Source organism: Acinonyx jubatus, chromosome C2 (assembly GCF_027475565.1).
Source record: "Acinonyx jubatus isolate Ajub_Pintada_27869175 chromosome C2, VMU_Ajub_asm_v1.0, whole genome shotgun sequence".
NCBI lineage: Eukaryota > Metazoa > Chordata > Mammalia > Carnivora > Felidae > Acinonyx > Acinonyx jubatus.
The window spans coordinates 139636210-139653996 of record NC_069384.1 but is presented as its reverse complement, the minus strand read 5'-3'; the positions used below and the strand labels follow the sequence as shown (position 1 = coordinate 139653996).

The 17787-nt window shown below is 42.8% G+C and overlaps 1 protein-coding gene and 2 long non-coding RNA genes across 9 annotated transcripts in view; 2 read left to right on the top strand and 1 right to left on the bottom strand.

Moving 5' to 3' along the window:
* The window catches only part of RARB (retinoic acid receptor beta), a 747871-nt gene that overhangs the window by 194765 nt on the left and 535319 nt on the right, over positions 1 to 17787 (bottom strand). The window lies entirely within an intron of this gene.
* On the top strand, positions 1945 to 8400 carry LOC128315316 (uncharacterized). Its single transcript, XR_008298031.1, has 2 exons — positions 1945 to 7095; positions 7340 to 8400. It is a non-coding gene; the product is annotated as an uncharacterized LOC128315316 (long non-coding RNA).
* On the top strand, positions 8625 to 17640 carry LOC113594164 (uncharacterized). 3 transcript variants are annotated; one of them, XR_008298029.1, is made up of 3 exons: positions 8625 to 13721; positions 15087 to 15243; positions 15825 to 17640. It is a non-coding gene; the product is annotated as an uncharacterized LOC113594164 (long non-coding RNA). The 3 variants fall into 3 exon arrangements; XR_008298030.1 differs by having other exon boundaries at positions 8625 to 10939; positions 11573 to 15243; positions 15825 to 17637; XR_008298028.1 differs by having other exon boundaries at positions 8625 to 11854; positions 13477 to 15243; positions 15825 to 17637.

Here is a 17787-nt window from a genome sequence, read left to right as displayed (position 1 = left end):
GTATCATTGCCACTATTTCCACCATCAAACATGCTTTAACAGCTCCCTTGGCTTACACCATTCTTCTGGAAGGTCTTCCCTTTTCTCATCGGTGTCCCGCCCCTCCGCCAAAAGCTGCCTCCTATGCCCCACCTCCCACGAAACCTCCCCGGAGCACCCTGACAACTGCTTTCTTGTCTCTCTGAACTTCTGGAGCAGCACTACCTGACAGAACTTTCTGTGATGAGGGAAACCTACCTGTGCTCTGTAACACTGTCGTCATTAGCCACAGGTGGATACTCAGAACTCAAAACTCAGCTAGGAGGACTGAGGGAGAGAATTTAAATTTTATCACTTTTGATTTCATTTAAGTTTAAAGAGCTGCACGGTGCTAGTGGCTGACATGTTTGGCAACACAGAGCTAGAGTGCTCGCTGTGCTGCTCCCGGCCTCGTCCCACGCAGCTTTGGGCGATGGGTATTTCTGCACATGTCTCAGCTCTCCCGCCATATTCTCTCAGGCCAGGGAAGGGGGGGGGAGGGGTTCTCTCTTAATTACGTAGTCCCACAACAACAAACTCAGTAGCGACGTATAGTAGTACTCATAACTCGTTTGTGAGCGTATTTTGGCTGCCATTTTATCTTTGATCACTGCTATAGATTACTTATCCATCTTGTGCCTCAAGAGAACAAATGTTTCATGGCTTTTATGAGTTCCACTAGATGCTGCGGTCTCTGGAGATGAAGGCATGGTTAAAATATGGCCTCGGCCTCTAAGGGCTCAGGTCGAAGGGAGCAGAGGCAGAGAAGTGAATGCAAATACCATTTAGGCAGACCTGCAGTTTGCCTGAAGGGCCTTTAGGTTATACTGCTAGTATTTTTTTCTTAGACCCGATAGAATCAATTTTCTTTTTCCTCAGAATGAAAACCACACAGAGAATAAATGCTGATAGGGCATGAACGCTGTTAGGATCCTTGACAAAATGCAGTAAGCAAATTATGTTCCCTGAGAAGCAATCGACAACTGGAGGGTAACAGCAGAGAAGGAGTGAGGGGTGGTCTTCCAGGATAGAAACGTAAAATAAGTTCACTTCTCTTATGTAACTGTACCTCTAACATTGATCTACCATCAGAGAGGGTCTTTCTCTTTGTGGGTAACTCTTGAAATACAGAGGTCATGTCCACTTCATTTGGCCCCCTTCTCTTTGTTCCATCTTTGCCCCCCACTCTAAGGACCTTGCCAATAACAGTGATTAAATAAAGTCTGCTAGAGAATGAAAAGGAGAGAATGTTGAGGATACTTAAGCTTACTTTCTGTCCATTGGGTCAATTCTCCATTCCCTAGAACCAAAACCTTTCTAAAAATGGAGAATACTAAGTCAGCCATCTAGTCTTCCTTTGGTCTTATAAAGCAGTAACTCTTGGGAAAGAAAACAGTGGCTCCAGGGAGTTAAAGGGGGATAAGCATTAGCAAGTCAGCCTTCTACCAGGGAGCATGTTGCTGTTGGCTACGCGATACTCCAGGCCAGCTAAGCTAACCCTGTTGGAATGTTAAACACAGTGCGGCCAATACCTTGTGAATGTGGAAGGAAACCGTCAGGGCTTTGCCAGGACTACTCATCACTGAGAAGAGTCCACTGGAAAAGATGAAGTAACAAAGATCACTGAAGAAAGTGTAAAACAATCTGAGAATCCAATGACATGTTGACAAATAGCACTCCTCCCTGCTTTCCTCAAATCAGAATCAAGCAGTGAAAGCATGAGTAATTTCTAAACAGAGTTTTCAGAGTCCAAGATGGGGCTCTTCCTTGCCTTATCAACAGTCTCTGGAAGACTGCAGGTGGATTCCGTCCAGGAAAAGAAGAAACCTTGAACTATTCAGTACAAAGTTATTAGGGAGGCTTTGCCCTTCAACTGTAAGCTTCTGGTGGGAGTGGGGGGGGGGGGGTGGGAACTAGTGGAAAAAATAAATCTAGATTTTGTTGTTTTTTTTTTTTTTTTGTCCTGAAAAAGGAATTCACAGCTTGTAAAACCTGGCAACTTTTTTTTTTTTAAATAAAGATGATGACTGATTTTATAAAAGAAAAAAAGATATGGAAATAAAAGTGCTAAATGCCAATACTCAAGTGTCAAAAACACAAGATTTTCCAGGAAAATATTAGAACCGATAAAAAAAAAAAGCTGAGAAAGTTATTAGGATGGCAGTAGAGTTTGGGACACAGTCTCTTCTTACTTCGTAAAAAATGAAATAAAATCACAGAGCTGAAATCTGTATTTTTGTTCTGGTTCTAAAGTTAAGCCAGAGTAACTTTACCCTAGCTCAATCTTCACAGGTTTACTTTGGTTTAAAGGCAAAGTCAAGGTCAAATTTAACACTAGTATCTTATTCTCCAGCTGAAATCACATGTACTCAATGAAGCTTCACAAGATTTTACTTCTAAATCATGAACAAATCAATAGTGTTGAATGAAACTAGCTTTAAGTGATTAGGTTTTATGCAGCTTGGGGTTCAAATTCTGTTTTTTTTTTTAACCTGTAGTACTGTCTTCCCATCAGTTTTGGAAAAAAATCACAGCCTTTTTCTCCTGGAAATTGTTTCTGTCCCATTATTCCTCTTCTTTCCTCCTAGGAATCCAAATGCGTACGTTACAATTTTTCAATATGTCTCCTATATCTCTCTTCTGTATTTTCCATCCATGTATGCTTTAGTCTGGGTAATTTTTCTTGACCTGGCTTACAGGTCACTTATCCACTCTTCAGTGGTATTCTGTCGCTATTAAACATTTCCACTGAGGTCTGCATCCTCATTTCAGTTCCTGTATCTTTCGTTCCAGAATTCCGGTTTCATTCCTTTTTAGTAAAGCCTAGTTTTCTGGTGAAATTCTCCATCCTGTCATAGATTTCTTGAAAATACCAATCACATTCATTTTAAAGATAAGTCGAATATCTGGATCACCCATGGGTCTGTTTCTATTATCTATTGCGTCTCGGTCCTGTTTCTTAATACGTCTGGTAATTTTTGATAGAATGAGAGACATTGTATATGAAAAATTTTAGAGGCTCTGGCTGATATTATATTCCTTCAAAAAGTATTTACCCTGTATGAAAGCAATAGGTAAACCTAGATATCTCGAGGTGGGGAAGCTTCCCTCAATCTAATTAAGGGCTCAGCTGGCCAGAGAGATAGTTTTACCTTTCTTGGGGGGTGGGGGGTGGTGGGGGGGTCTACTGTGGGTTCACCTTCTCCTAGGGTGTTGCCTTCTAGGCATTCTAAGAGAAGTCTGGGATATTTACAAGAGTCTCTCCTGAATTCTCGTTTTTGTCTTTTAGGCACCATGAGATTCTGAAAACTTCACTCTGCTTTTTAGAAGTTTTCATTTGCTTGGCTTTTTAACTCCTTGCCTTATGCAATGAAGAATGAGAAAATAACCAAGGGGGAAAGCTTTGGAGGCCTTCCTTTCTCAGAGAGCTTGGCCCCTCAAGTCTTGGATGTCTTAGTAGATCTCTGATGGCTTGAAAAAGATTGCTGTTTTAATTTTCTCTGGTATTTCTAGATATTCTCCCTGGGACCATGGGTCTGCTATAAGCTACTTCATCAGTTCCATATGTAGTAGTGTTGAATAACTGTGGTTTTTGCAAAAACAAAATCCCAGAGGCAGACAACTATCAAAAAATGCAACTGGGGAAATTCATTCTCTGTGTACTTGTACTTGGGTTTTAAAAGGAGTAAGATAATATCCTTACCCTGGGGGCATTCGCATCCTATAAGACCTCTTCTAAGGTATATTTAATTCTATTCGATTCTGATCCCCCTGTTTTGCTCAAGTTCAAGATCACCAATAAACCTTTCCTGAAAGACTAAGGCATATTGAGACCTTCTTCTCTGAAACCTCATGCTATTTATTATCAGCACCTGGCAAAGAAACACACCACAAAGCCCGAGTTAATACACTGCCCCCTACTCCCTTTCCCACATCAGACTTGTGTTCTTTTAAAGAGAATAATTAGGTTTGATACTTATGCTGTAGCCTGCAAATCACCCAATGTATATTTTTGGATTTTATTTTTAATTATGATAATTTCCTGGGCAAACTTCCATACTTCCAGTATCTTTTGTAGGGGAAAGAATGGGGAGAAGGAATTGACCCTTCTTTACAGAGTCCTGTCTGTAGAAAAGGGAAAATTGTTGTGACTGTCTCTGGAAGTTAGTTCTTGTGTGTGCAGAAGCAATAATGATTGGCCTCTCCTTTCCCAGATCTTAGGACAGCATTTACGAAGTGCTTCCAGTATGCTTGGCATTATTCTAAGTTCATTACATGTATTCGTTCTCTCATTCAATCTTTAGAACAGTCCTCAGAGGTTTTATTATGATCCTTATTTTGAAGATAAATAAAGAGAAGCATAAAATAGCAACAGAACAAAAACTCAACCCCACAGCTCACTTCTCTGCAAATATCAGCTGAGACTCTAATTCAAGGCCTTGCCTGTGGTGGACCCTTGTCCTAGCGTGAGCCATTCCTGGTGATGGCCTCCAGCTGTGGTTAGTTGGTGGGGGACTGGCTAATTATACATAACAATCCTTGCCTGAGAGGTAGACTGGGTTTGCTTCTGGTTCCGTCTAACATTTTTCTTCTTCTCATTTTTAATTCCTTTTACTTTGCCAACAGGCAAATTAAATTCAGTCACAGCAGCTACAGTGGCTTGAGAAGCTAAGGGTCTATATTCCCCCCCCCCGCCCAGAGTAAGAAGTCTGGAGGTAGGCAGTTAGGTTTCTGACATGGCTCCATAACACTCTGAGGGATCCGGGCTCTTCCCACCTTTCTACTTCGTTAATTAAATATGTAACTTTTACGCTCATGCTTGCAAGCTGGCCGCTACCTCTTCAGCACTATGTTTATATTTCAGGCAGGAGGAAGGAGAGGAAAAGATAGAGTTAAGCCAATTTTCTGTTCCCATTTAGGTAGCTTTCCGAGAAGCCCCATCCGGGGACTTTCTCCACATCTAGCTGGCCAGGACCATGTCACATGGCTACCTCTACCTGTAAAGGATTATGGGAGATGGGATATTTTAAATGCGTACATTGCTACACTGAAGAAAATAAGGATTTTTTTTTTTTTTTTTTTTAAAGAAGGAAGAAAGGGCAACAGCAATCCAAAATATTAGCCATGGTTAACAAAGTCCTAACTGGGGGCGCCTGGGTGGTGGCTCAGTCCGTTGAGCGTCCAACTTCGGCTCAGGTCATGATCTCGCGGTCCGTGAGTTCGAGCCCCGTGTCAGGCTGTGTGCCGACAGCTCAGAGCCTGGAGCCTGCTTCAGATTCTGTGCCTCCCTCTCTCTCTGCCCCAACCCACTCGCATTCTATCTCTGTCTCTCTCAAAAATAAATAAACATTAAAAAAAAAAAAAAAAAAAAAAAGAATAAAGTCCTAAGTGAAGTTAGAGGACCATAGGAGAGAACTTCATCAAACATCTGCATGCCCAGTAGGCCATATTTCTTGATGCTACAGGGGGCTTGAGCAAGGACCCCATGCCCCCCTGGATCAGGTCTATGTATCTCCCATCTGTAAATCATCTCATGCTATACAGCTATGATGGTATAGTGAGAAGAGCTCAGAATTCAGAGGTAGGAGATCAGGGATCACATCTGCTTTTGCCAATTATAATCTGTGGACCTTGGGTAAGATATGAACATCACATTCTTTGTCAGTAAAATGGGCATAAATGCCTGTGTCCTACCCACTTCACAGAATATGGATGACCAAAATAATACATGTGGAAAAGCTGTGAGATCTACTGACCTATGTAGCTTATTTCTCATGAGATACTTAAAAATTGGAAATGGAGAAGTATAAATGGAAACCAGTTAATTATTTCAATAATCTTTTTATAAGTCCATCTAAAATTATATATGCATATAAATGTATGTTTCAACATTTTGTATGTATAAGTGAAATACTAATCTAAATAACTGTATAATATTATAGCATATACACACACAAAACACACACCTATATAGTTATTTGCTTAGTGAAGTTTTATGATAACTTTGTAATGGAATGTGGCAGAATTTATGATGTTCAATTTTAGTACTTAAGCTTCTGGAACCTGACTGTCTAATCTTCTCTGGTTTTTCCCATATAGGGGGGAAAAAAAGAGGGCTTGGAATTATTGGTGTATCTCAACATTAAAAATGTCATCTCTCCTGTTGGAAATATGGCAACTCTGTTGTGTTTTCCAAGATATATGCCAGCAATATTTCAAAATATGATTAACAGTGCCAATACCTTGTAAAGTTGGGCACATCTTTTCTTGTTTTGTCTTAGTGATGCCGTCTATCTTTGTGAAAGCTGATATATTAAATAGCTTTTTAAAAGCCTTATTGTGGCCTTTCTCTCCCTTCGGTATAGTAGTGTAACTTTTATCGATAATAATGGGAGCTATGTTGGAGCATACGGGGTGGTTATGTGGCTCTTGCAGTTTATGGTGATTGACCAGCCTTGGAACCATGGCTTGGAGTCCAGAAGCCTCAGTTATTTAAGCTCTGGGGGAATAGAAGGTGCTCTTTCAGCAAGCCCCCAAACTTGAAGCTTTTCTGCCTTTTTATTTGGGCAAAAACTAGTGCACGAACACATAAATTAGGTGAGATGGAATGACAACAAATTTCATGTAAAATTGTATGATCTCCAAAATGTAAAATCAGGGGCATTTTCACCCAGAATATTTACCTTGGCATTAGCCTGAATTTTAGTTAAAAAGTACATGAAAAGTTATATAATCTTCAATTAAACTTTATATACAGATATCAGTCTTTGAGATTGATACAAGGAAATATATTTTTTTCATCAAAAGATACTATCCATTTTCAAAAATCACACTTGTTTTTGAGATGGACTAATGTTGTAGAAAAGGAAAGTGATGCCCACTGAAGTTACATGAATTATCCACCATCATACAGTTAATACTAATCCCTGACCATGAATACAGAAAAGATTATAATGTGGAACTTGACCAACAAACAACTATATACATGCATACTCGGGACAGAGTGAGGACTCAATAAATACTTTTTAAAGAAATTCGATACTGGGTTTTTAGTTAATTTTTTAAATATAATTTAGTGTCAGTTTTTTTTTTTCAACTTTCTTTTTTTTTCAACGTTTATTTATTTATTTTTGGGACAAAGAGAGACAGAGCATGAACGGGGGAGGGGCAGAGAGAGAGGGAGACACCGAATTGGAAACAGGCTCCAGGCTCTGAGCCATCAGCCCAGAGCCTGACGCGGGGCTCGAACTCACGGACCGCGAGATCGTGACCTGGCTGAAGTCGGACGTTTAACCGACTGCGCCACCCAGGTGCCCCAGAGTGTCAATTTTTTAAAAAAGTACTCTTTTGAGGTATTTTCTCACAGGCATGATAAACTTTTAACATTTCCTTCAGTCAACAGATATTTATTTATTCAGCTCTTATTATGTGCTAAGCATCCTGCTAAACCCTGCTTGACTATGTGAGTTTGACTTTTTCTAGTCCTTTTTAGTAAAACATGAAAAATTTTGACAATTCTGTATCAGTTGATCTCTGTTCTTTGCATTTTAAAAACGCAGCATTGGGTGTTGTATGTAGGCAATGAATTGTGGGAATCTACCCCCCCAAACCAAGAGCACACTGTATACACTGTATGTTCATGCCCAATGTGCTGCTTGACCTCACGACCCTGAGATCAAGGCCTGAGCTGAGATCAAGAGTTGGAAGCTCAACCAACTGAGCCACCAAGATACCCCCTTTTTCCTTTGATGACAAGTATTATCGCGGAGCCCAAACTTGATAAATATAATAGGATATGCATTTGGTTATTCTATTTGGAGAAGTCCCACTACATATTTTAAAACCTGTGCTACTCCAATGTTTACAGCAGCGCTATTGACAACAGCCAAACTACGGAAAGATTCCAAATGTCCACTGACTGACAAATGATAAAGAAGATGTGGTATATACATACAATGGAAAATTACTCGGTGATCGAAAAGAATGAAATCTTGCCATTTGCTACAGCATGGATGGAACTAGAGTGCGTTGTGTTAAGCGAAATAAGTCAGAGAAAGACAAATATCATACGATTTCACTCATAGGTGGAATATAAGATACAAAACAGATGAACATAAGGCAAGGGAAGCAAAAATAATATAAAAACAGGGAAGGGGACAAACCATAAGAGACTCTTAAAAGGAGAACAAACTGACAGTTGCCGGAGGGGTTTGGGGTGGGGGGGGATGGGCTAAATGGGCAAGGGGCTTTAAGGAGGACACTTGCTGGGATGAGCACTGGGTATTACATGTAGGGGATGAATCACTGGAATCTACTCCTGAAATCATTATTGCACTATATGCTAACTAACTTGGAGGTAAATTTAAAAAATTAACACATATAGGGGCGCCTGGGTGGCTCAGTCGGTTGGGCGGCCGACTTCGGCTCAGGTCATGATCTCACGGTCCGTGAGTTCGAGCCCCGCGTCAGGCTCTGTGCTGACAGCTCAGAGCCTGGAGCCTGTTTCGGATTCTGTGTCTCCCGCTTTCTCTCTGACCCTCCCCTGCTCGTGCTCTGTCTCTCTCTGTCTCAAAAATGAATAAACGTTAAAAAAAAATAAAAAAAAATTAATACATATACAAAAATTTTAAATAAATAAAAAATAAAAGTAAAGCCTGTGCTATATTTCTGGAGAGGAAAAATCAATGTGCCCACTACTATTCACACAGGTACCTCTAGCATTTTTGCGTGTATCCAATAGGTCATCCCAAGCCCTGCCAAGCCTTCAAATTCCTCTATCACCAGCCTCACTCTACCTCTTTGGCCCTAACCAAGTTTCTTGAAGCTCCTTAACACCTGTCATGGAACCTTCCGTCTTGCTTTACTAACCGCTTCAGTACTCTCCCCCACCTACTTTGCCTTTGTTCAAGATTTAAAGCTTCATTATCTTCTCTTCTAGGCCTTCTCAAGCTCTCTAAGGCTCTTCCCTCTGTGCCCCCGTGCAACCCAGGCATAGCCACTATTATTTTAATTATTTTTATGCACACAATTTTCTTTTCTGTTAGATTAGGGTTTCCAAGAGATCAGATACCCCTGCATTGTATTTACTTCTGTATTCAGAGCCAATAAGCTCTGCTGAAAACAGAGTGGATGGTCAAGCAGTCTCTGTAAGATGAATGAATGAACAATGCCAAGCCCTCCCACAGACCGGACACGTGGTTCTCCCTACTGGTCCTCCCCTCCGTGTACTATGAGAGCGAGCTTTCCGTGTGCTTGCAGAGCGCGGGTGGGCACACAAGACCACGTTTTGCCCTCGCTGTAATACTACCGATGATTCTATCGCTAGCGCCCTTTTACTGAAGAGGAAACTGGGACTTAGGAGACACCTGGTGACCTTCTCAAAGTCACACCGCTAGGCAGAAGGACTGTGCCGTGGAAACACCGGGGAAGAAACGTGAAACAAATGCGCGCTGCCTGGTGAGAGCCCCAGGACTTAACAAAAGCAATCCAAAGCAAGGATATCACTGGAGAAGAAAACAGCCCAAGTTGTTCCCATGTAAAACAAGGGAGGCAGGGCTGTCCACTCTGATACCCGGAATTTCATCAGGAAGATGTCCAAAGGAAGAGTTTCTGCCGCCTCCCCCGGGAGGGCCCTCCACGCGGACACGTGTTCTTTAGCGAACCTGCATTTGGCGTGTTGCACTCTGAGCACAGCGCAGAGGCGACTTTCGCCCTCTTGCTTTCTGTTTCCCTTATAACCGGCGATTTGGTTCGGTGCCATGATTCCAAAGGGTCATGCGTTTCTATTTAATAAAACAGATGAGTAGCATTTTCTACCCCTAAATCAAAAATCTCTCTCTTCCTACAACTTCAAAGAAAAGCCCTGGTAATATCCAAAACGGTTGCGAGGTTCTTTTTTTAATGCCTAGAAATTCACATGACAAAGGAAATAGGAAAAAGCCTTCCCCACCTAGCCCATGTGTTTGTAAGTTTACAATGCCATCATTGTTTATGTTGGGCTCTATTCATTTTTGTCTGCAGACTTCCTCTGTACAGTTTAACTACTTTCTCATGCTAAGCTCTCTGCAAATTGTCACAATGGTTAATGGGAAATTCTGTACCAAATACTATTTAATTTTAAGGCATTTCTGCCGGCTAATTTATGACCAACTGCAAATTGCATTCTGCCAGGGCAAAAAACAATTTGTTTGTTTCAGGTTGAAAATAGTTTTTCAAATAAATTCTGATGGTACACTTATCAAGCCCTCTTATCTTTCATTAAACTAATGCTTTCAAGCATAATTAAGAAGGAGCTGGAAAACTAAGTATAATGTAATGCTCTGATATTAAAGAAGACATATCAAAATAAATTTGCAATTGTATCATCACATCAATCTCTACTATGACTGCAATAGTATTATAACCATAATTAATTAGCTATGGTACAAATTACCAATAAATCTTTAGAAATTAAATGCCTAATTTTTCAAAACCATATGTCTTCATAAATTGATTATTTAGAATTTAGAGGCTTTTTAATTAGGAAGAAATTTATGCAATGCTGTATGTAATAATTAGGAATCAGCTTTTCTGCAATACTTTTGAACATCAGCAAAAAATTAAATCTTAAGAAAATAGTCTGGGTTAATTATAGTATTTCACTGTCAAAAATCAACATATAGGTAAAATTTAGAGGTTAATGTGGCTTTCCATTTCTTTAACTTCCACCTAGTCTTACGTTCTCAGTGCTGGAATCATTAACCGAGCCCAAAAATCAATGAGAGGGGGGAAATCTCCCCAGTGATTTATGCCTCAAAGAAAGTTTTCATTTTATCCAATAGTTTCAGCAAACCTCATCAATCCAGGTTAAATATTTAACACTCCTTTTTTTATATTCCCTAAGGTTAAAGCAGGATATTTCTGAGCCTAGCCATCATTTTGGGTAAGTGATTATTCTGACATAAGACACAAAAGCTCCTGGGTCAGGAGGGTGGGAACATCATTTGGGGTCCAACAAAGGCATCGCTAAAAGAGCGACCTCATTACGTGTGTGGTCAAAAACCCAAAGCGATGGGGAACGGGACCTGATGGCGAGCCACTCTGCACTCACAGGGCCTGCTGTCAAAGCCAAGGCCCTCCTGTGTCCTGAAGACTGGCTGGGAGGTGCCGTGGCCCATGTCTTGCCCCTGCCTACAAAAGGGCCCGTAGGGAAACGCACAGACCACACCACAAAGACGATTCTACAAAAACTGGAAAGCCTGCCGATCAAATCCAGAAACCAAATGTTTTCTTCTTCTTACTTCTTCCCCTTCTCCCCACTTCAGTTCCCTGATTGTAATCCGGCCAATGTGTTTTGCATCTATAGGTGTTACGGGATTGAGGCCAACCTGGGTGAAATTCAATTTTGCTCATCTAAGCACTTTCCCCAATGGCTTCCATTTGAATTCATCTTCCTCAATAAAGAGTTGGATCCTGAGTCCTCCCGAAGTCAGTGTCCCTTTGTCTGCCCAGGAAACAAAATGATTCTTCCTTTGCTGGTTCCCAAAGGAGCTAAGCCACTATTTTCTCCTCTCAGGTTTTCGCTGTATCTCCCCATCCCATTTTGTCATCTGGAGGTCTTCCGGCAAAACTAGTGAGGCTCCTGAGCGCGTGACTAAGGAGTGACAATCGCTAACAGATGCATTTGTACCCGGGCAGAACTGGCCTCTAATTGTTGCTTGTAGGAGAAAAGGCAAAGAGACTGTAGCACCGCCGTTCTCTGTTGCTGGCAGATAACAACCTCGAGATGAAGCCACATTTGCAGGGGAAAAATTGCTTACGCCCACAGAATGAAATTTCAGGCTTTGACAGCTGCTAGGTAAGTAAATGAGAATCATTTTATTCTGGGTAAGTGCAACACAGCACATCTTGAACAATGAGGAGTTGATGGCCCGAGGGCGGTGACACCCAGGTTGTCCGCCTTCAGAAGAGTCTCCTGGGAGAAGAACTAGGGAACAAGTGGCCAAACAATTGTCCCTGTGGCCCAGCACGGCCCCTCACAATCTTAAGTGGGAGGCGCGAGTCCCTTCAAAGGAGAAAATGGCTTCAATTTTCCAATTCACAATTCGACAGATAAACACCGCACATGGACTCTGAGAAAGCCCTCTTGGAAAGCCTGAGGCCTCTGCCAGAATTCAGGAGCCCTTCATCTCCTGCCTGGATGCTTTTAACAGCCTCCCAATTGGTTTTCTGACTTCGGTCTCCACCCTCAGCCAGAAAAAAAGGGGCTTCTAAAAGGCTACGACTCCCCTGCTTAAAATATTTCTAGGGCTCCGACTTGCCATTAGAAGGCTGACTGACAAGGTCTTCCCACACTGGCCCGTATTATTTTCCCAAACTCGCTTCTCACCTTGACCCTTGGCCTCCAAGCCTTTCACAGGCTGTTCCCTTTTCAGACCTTCTCTTACTTGTTCTGCAGACATTAGCAGAACTGCTCCTTTCCCCAGAAAGCTTTTCTGATGCTACCAGCTGGTTAGGTCCCTTCCCTCTGTGCTCCCACAGCCCCCATTGTGCCTCTGGGACAGTGTTCTCAGATTGAACTGCCTCTTTATTTATTTTGTCTCTGGTTTCTTCCTTCCTTTCCTTTCCTTCCTTCCTTCCTTCCTTCCTTCCTTCCTTCCTTCCTTCCTTCCTTCCTTCCTTCAATGTTTATTTTTGAGTGAGAGAGAGCAAGCAAAAAGAGAGAAAGAGAGAGAGACAGAGAGAGAGAGAGAGAGACAGAATCCGATGCAGGCTCCAGCTGTCAGCATAGAGCCTGACACGGGGCTTGAACTCATGGACCGTGAGATCATGAGCTGAGCAGAAGCAGGACTCTTAGCTGACTGAGCCACCCAGGCGCCCCAAGTCTCTGTTTTTTTTCAAGATTGTAAAGAATAGAAACTTGACTCAAATCAGCTTAAGCTAAGAAGGAAACTTCTTGGATACTAGGTTAGCTCACAAAATTGAGGGAAATGCTGGCCAACAAGTTTGAGGAAAGCCGAAACTGGGAACCCTCCCAGATCCCCAGATGCTGCCTTAAGGACCTGCCCTTGGTATGTCAGTCTGTTTCTGCCTCCTGCCTCCATCTATCTCAGGCTCTCTCCCTTTTCGTCTGTGAATGATGTGCTAGCTCTCACCAGAAAAGTGGAATTGTGTCTACCAGGTAGGCCTAGGCTTACATTTTCCTCAGTTCGAACATTAAAGGTCTCACAGAAGAACTCTGATTGCTCCTTCGTGGGTCACATGCTTGCCCTAGAGTGGGGACTATGACTCTTGTTCAGGAGAAGATAAGAAGATGGCCATCCCATTGAGGCATTTCAAGCTCTTGGGTAGAGAGAACATGGAAGAGGACAGAAGAGAAGAGTGAGAGCCAGTATATGGATCACCTACTACTGGGAAACCAACGGCTACAAAATCTCAATGGTAAAATATAATAAGTATTTATTTTTTATGCATTTGCAGGTTGGCCAGAGGTTGACTGATACAGACCAGGGAGCTCCGCTTTAAGTGGCAGATCTGGCTGAAAAGTTCTTTGGTGGGTTAAACTCAGGCATATTCTATAAATATGCCTTATTCTAGTGACCAGGCTGAACGCGAAGCTCTCCTTATGGCAGTCGCAGAGGTGCAAGAGAGGAAGTGGAAGGCCATGATGCATCTTAAGGACCAGACTCAGAAGTGGCACATTGAAATCTACACCATTCTACTGGGTAAAGCAAGTTACGTCCCTGAGCATAAAGTCAAAGAGTACTGTACCACTAGTGGGGAGGACCAAAGCAGGCAAAGGGCAAAGGGCATGGATACAGAAAGGGGTGAAGATAAGGGACCGATGATTCCAATTACTAGAGGAATGACTTTTCGAAGGAAGGATGATATAATTTCCACAAGAAGGAACAGGTGCTAAGCAAATAAAACAATAATGCTCATTATTTTCTCCCTGGTTACGCTATAACTTTTGTGCACACAGAAAATGTGGTTATATACCTGTTTCTGTAGGCCCCATCTCACACGGTGCTTGGCACACAGATAGCAGTGAGAAATTGTACGTTGAATTTAACGTAAGCAATCAATGGGTTATAGAGGACAGGCACCTCAGTCATCTCCTCTAAGGACTTGAAATCTCCTTGAGGGGGTTAAAGTTCAGATAAACCGTTGGCACAAAACAGAAAGAAATATATGCTCCTTTAGTTCAGCCAATATGCTATGGGCATGATGGAGAGGGAGAGATGATTTCCAACTAGGTAAGCTCAGGAAGTGGCCTCGGAACGGGTGGGATTTAAGCAGAACTTTAAAGGGATGGAAGGGACTCTCAGCACGTACTACATGCCAGCCATTCAACTAAGTGGAGGCCGTGATCTTATTCCCCTTCGTCGAGAGGGAGGAGTATTCTCATGACTTTCCACATGGGCTCTTTTAAGTCGAATGTCTACAGCTATCCAGCTAGAAGGTGACAAAGCCTGATTTGGACACAGAAATCTAGTCTGTCGTCTTCTCATTGTCTGTGTCTTGCTCGGTGACTGACAGGACAGGTGTTCCGTAAACGTGACTTGAACAAGTAAGCGAATGTCGAGAGCTCAGTTCTCTTTTTTCAAACCTTTGGCAAGTGGAGAAGTCAGGAAAAAGAGCTGAGACAAAGGCAATAGTCTGGGTCCCCTGGAAGAACAGAGAAGGCACAACTCAGAAATAACCAATGGATGTGTGTGACTAGAGTGTCACGTTTATGGAACACATGGCAAGCCACAGGCTAGCAAGATAAACTGGGGACAAGCATGGAGTGGAGGGTGTATGTGTCATTCTGTCTGCAAGTACCTGTTATTAGGGCCATGGGTACAACCCAACATACGACTCACAGGTAACAGTTGATGATGCATTAGGGCCAGACTGTAGATGCTATGCAGCATGTAACGATTTGGAGCCAGTGCACCGCCCCCCCCCCCCCCCCCCAATTTCTTACCATCAGCATGTTGACGCAGGAAAGGAGTGCACTTAATTGGGAAAACAAGCTATTTCTTAATCCCTGTAAGCTTTCCGAATGGGCAGAGTCTGGCTAGCCATTCTTCTACCCTTGCAAGCAGAAAGAAGGCTGGACTTCCTGGGGAACGGAAAGTACGCAGACTGCTGAGATAAACCGCGATTCACTGCTGCTGAATGTATCACACATCAGCCCACCTCCTGCCACTGCAACTCCGCACAGAGAACAGAACAGTCTCGCAGAGAAAGGAACAGTCTCAGGTGAAGAGGAATGCCAGCCTCACCGCAGAGAAAGGGGAGCCAGTCTTGTGTGTGGGTGTGGGTGTGATTAGGCAGCCGGGTTCTGAGGCTTCGAAGGGAAAAGAGCGAGAGCTGAGACACCGGTCCCGACCCTAATTTCTAACGCTCTGTCATCAAACAACTATGTAGGACCATCAACATCTATTCCTTTCGCTTTGAAAGGCAGGAGTTCAGAGTCCAGTTTATAATTCTTAACACAAGGCCTCTGTCCAATGCAGAGGACAGCTCTTTCATTGTTAGTCTATACACTGGCTCTTACCCCACTCTGTTGGTTAATAGGAAATGACAGTAAACAAAGCTTGCTCAAAGAGAGAGAGAGAGAGAGAGAGAGACAGAGAGAGAGAGAGAGAGAGTCAGAGAGAGAGAGAAAACCACTGTACTGACTTTGCAGATAACAACCAGACAATTTAGTAACTGTCATGCTATAATGGGGCTCTGCTGGGGGCACATGTCTAAATAGACATGTGAATATTTGGGGGTAAGTGATTTTGAGTGGTTGAGGGGATAGAGGTTAAAATATTTTAATTTCTTACTTCCTTCAGGAAGAACCCATTCAGCACCCGACTAAAAAATGATCTCATAGGGGCGCCTGGGTGGCTCATTCGGTTGAGCGTCTGACTTCGGCTCAGGTCATGATCTCACGGTCTGTGAGTTCGAGCCCCGCGTCGGGCTCCGTGCTGACAGCTCAGAGCCTGGAGCCTGTTTCAGATTCTGTGTCTACCTCTCTCTCTCTGCCCCTCCCCTGTTCATGCTCTGTCTCTCTCTGTCTCAAAAATAAATAAACGTTAAAAAAAAAATTAAAAAAAAAAATGATCTCATAGGCATGTGTGGTCTAATATGGTAGCCACTACCTACATTATGGCTACTTAAATTTATATTAAATTCACTTAAATATTTAGTTACTCATCTAGGAGCTACTATATTGGATAGCATAGATACAGAGCTGTCTATACCACAAACATTCTATTGGAAAGCCCTGTGATATACTAATGGCGGCCATCCTCTTTAGCACTGCAAGCCCCCTCGTTCTGTTAAGTTAACGTCCGGGAAAATTATTGGCAGATAGCAGAAGCTGTCAACACAGGGGCTTGCCAAATCTAGTAAGGAAGCCACCTGTTCATTTCCAAGATTTAGAAAGAGGCCTGCCCATCGAGGATCCATGCTCTTTTTATGCTGATGACCTACAGGCCATCCTGTGTTGTAGGCTAGAAGAGAGATGTCACATGATGAAGTGGAAAATGCCCTGGAATGGGATTCCGGGGACATGGGCTCTCACTTTGGTTCCATGACCAGTTTTGTGCCTTGTCCTCATAGCCTCTCTGAGCCTCAGTTTCTGGATCTATAAAATGGAGACAACCCAACGAATCTGGCTGGTTAAGTAAATATAAAGGTAGAACACCCTAACCAAACACTAGAAATTATACTTGCACAATGCTGCACTGGTAGCATGCCTTCTGGAATTGTGGCTCTAAGACTCTAGGGTGGACACGGGGCCTTCTGGCCTAGATACTCTCACTCTGATTCTTCTATGAGGATTTCTGGGACGTCTCCTGTGGGCTACTGTCTCTTTGAGGATGTCAGCAGATGTCATCTGTCATCTGTCATCTTGAGTCAATTAAGAAAGATGGATGTGACCTTCCCTCGTATTCAACAGAAAACTTCACAGGTCCTTGTGGATCACCCAGGGCTCATCAGGACAATTGCCACATGTCACACCTATGGATGAGGCTATGTAGTTTACGTACCTGGAAAGGGCAACTTCAACCAAGAGGCTCCTGAAGGAGAACCTGGTGAGTTGTCCTAAATATTACCAACTTCAAAATGTCTGAAACATACCTCAAAATGAACAACTTAGAAACATCAGGGGTCATTGCATATTTATTGCCAGGTAAACTGATTATTTTTAGAGGTGAAAAGTCCTAATCTTTAAGTCTAGGAATGGACCATCGAGTCTTGCTTACCTGTTCCATGAGAATGAAAGACCTTCTTTGTCTTCATCCACTTTATGATTTGGGATCCTACTTTTTGGATCCAAAGAAATTACCAGTTCACTACTGTGTGCGAAAGGAAGAGATGCTGCTAATATTCCTCCGTCGAATAGAGTTACTTTGTGCCTACTTAACTTGCTTGTCTTCGAGTTGCTCCAACAAGCATGATCATGGACCACTGAAAGGTCCGCCATGTTGCTGGTGGGGGTGGTGGGGGTGGGGGTGGGGCGGATACAGCTATACTCTGGGTTTTGAATGTTCCTTTAGAATAGAGAGGATATTCACCACAGGGCTGTGGTCCTCAAACTTTAGCATGATCAGAATCACTTGAAGCTTGAATTGCCTGGCCCCACTCAAAGTTGCTGATTTAGGTGGCTGGGGGTGGGCCAGAGGTAGGGCTAGAGAATTTGTGTAAAAATTTGTTTTAATGTTTATTTTCTTTTGAGAGAGACAGAATGTGGGTGGGGGAGGGGCAGAGAGAGAGGTGGACACAGAATCTGAAGCAGGCTCTGGACTC